Source organism: Mandrillus leucophaeus, unplaced genomic scaffold (genome assembly GCF_000951045.1).
Source record: "Mandrillus leucophaeus isolate KB7577 unplaced genomic scaffold, Mleu.le_1.0 Scaffold55, whole genome shotgun sequence".
Lineage (NCBI taxonomy): Eukaryota > Metazoa > Chordata > Mammalia > Primates > Cercopithecidae > Mandrillus > Mandrillus leucophaeus.
Genome location: NW_012105919.1, coordinates 2890325 through 2892434, shown reverse-complemented (window position 1 = coordinate 2892434; position 2110 = coordinate 2890325). Strand labels below are relative to the sequence as shown.

At 43.2% G+C, this 2110-nt stretch overlaps 1 protein-coding gene and 1 pseudogene across 4 annotated transcripts in view; one reads left to right on the top strand and one right to left on the bottom strand.

Moving 5' to 3' along the window:
* Positions 1 to 2110, top strand: part of TMEM116 (transmembrane protein 116) — an 83738-nt gene that overhangs the window by 51905 nt on the left and 29723 nt on the right. The gene's annotated exons all lie outside the window — the stretch shown is intronic.
* Positions 327 to 1837, bottom strand: LOC105552298 (annotated as a pseudogene).

Genomic DNA, 2110 nt, shown 5'->3' with positions numbered 1-2110 from the left:
CCTCGTGATCCGCCCGTCTCGGCCTCCCAAAGTGCTGGGATTACAGGCTTGAGCCACCGCGCCCGGCCTCCTTTTTTTTTTAAGAGTGTCTTGGTTATCTTAATATTTTGTATTTTTTTTCCCTGAAGAATTGGGTTTATTTCAATAGTAAATTTGAAATTCTTGACTTAAGCAAGAGTACTATAGTAATAATATCAGGAATAGACAATTTCTTACACTGTCAAATATATGAAAGTTCCTTTTGTACTTTCTTCAACACTGATCAACAGGCAGATTCAGTCCACATTTGCTTTGATCTATCTGCTGAGTTAACCCAAGCCTCTTCTTCAGAGATTCTGGCATCTAGAATCATAGATAAACTACTGTAGTGCAGTCAGAGTACCAGTCATAATGATACAGGCAAACAGTCCCTTCCATACACCTTTAAATCCAAGTCTCTGGAGAACTTGAGAAGCACTGCTACCTTTTTCGTTATTCAACACAAATACCACAGAATCATCAGGGTGAGAAACAATTGCACAGAACACTCCAGGTATGTAACCTGCTACAAGTGTTACAACCAGCTCCTCTGCCTTTGAACATTCACTGCAGGGCTTCTGAACCACAAACTTGTACAATGCTTCAACAGTACCTTAAAAGCAGGCAAACTTATCATGGCATATGCTATCTGTCTCATCCAGAGAGGAGCAACCCCTCTGTAGAATGTTTTTAGGCCTTCTTCCTTATACATCTTGGGAGCTGCATCCCTCAAAGTCTTGGTCTAACCTGGTTGGGTTTGAATTTGAACCTTACCAGCTTCCATAGGGCAGTTACAGCAAATAATTCAGCACTGGCAGAGGCAGCCAAGTATAGTGATGTGCACCAGAGATAACATGCTCTGGGAGTATGTTGCTATACAAGACTTTAAAGACTTCATAAAAGCCAAACTTGCAGAGCCCCTGCATGGAGTGACCAATGAAAGTTAGAGCCCGTCCTTTAGCCAAACAATGAACACCATCCTCCTTAAGTGTAACTGAGAATCCATTAAATATGCCCTTGTACTTTTGGGGATCCACCTGCATACAGCATTTCACTAAACCTAGGGGAATGACCACAGTGTGTGTCAGACCACAACCTAAGACCCCACGAGAACCACACAGTGCATAATACTTCGTGGAGTCAAATTCACAACTGTACTTTTATAAGGCAGCAGCTGCCAGGTTAAGAGAGCAGTGAGGGGGGCCTGTGGGTCCTATGGGGCTGCTGTGGAGGTCCGTGAGGCCATTGTCCACAAGTTGCAGGTGTGGTGCATTAAAGGGGTTTGCCCATGCCAGGTGTGCCATGGATGAGAGCTTCTCCCTAAGATGGCAAACACCCAACCATTACTCCCTTGGATTGCGGCTCACAGGGTGATATTTTGTATCACATCAGATTTAGAGTCAGCTTGTCAAGTTCCACAGGAAAGTAGGTTGAGCTTTCATTGAGATTGCATTTAATCTATAGAACAATTTAGGCAGAATTGAAATTTTTATAGTATTGCGTCTTACAATCTATAAGCATATGACATATTTCTTCACTTTAGACCTCCTTTAGGAGTCCCTCAATAAATGTTTTATAATTTTCTCCATAGAAGGACCAAAACTATTTTTAGATAAGTGGGAATGGGGATGCCAAAAGGAGAAGGATAAGAAGACAGATTTCACCAGTGTGGTCAGAAATTGAAAGGCAACATGTACAGTTCATTCTGACATTTTTCACTATTATTGACTTTTTACCCTGACTTTTTATTACTGTAAACATGTTTTCATTTTCTTTAAGTCTTCAGCCACATCCCTAAACACTTAGCAGATTACCTCATTTTTTATATTTAGAAGATGTTGCCACTGGGCGCAGTGGCTCACACCTGTAATCCCAGCACTTTGGGAGACTGAGGCGGGTGGATCATGAGGTCAGGAGATCGAGACCATCCTGGCTAACACGATGGAGCCCCGTCTCTACTAAAAATACAAAAAATTAGCCGGGCACGGTGGCAGGCACCTGTAGTCCCAGCTACTTGGGAGGCTGAGGCAGGAGAATGGTGTGAACCTGGGAGGCGGAGCTTGCAGTGAGCTGAGATTGTGCCACTGCACTC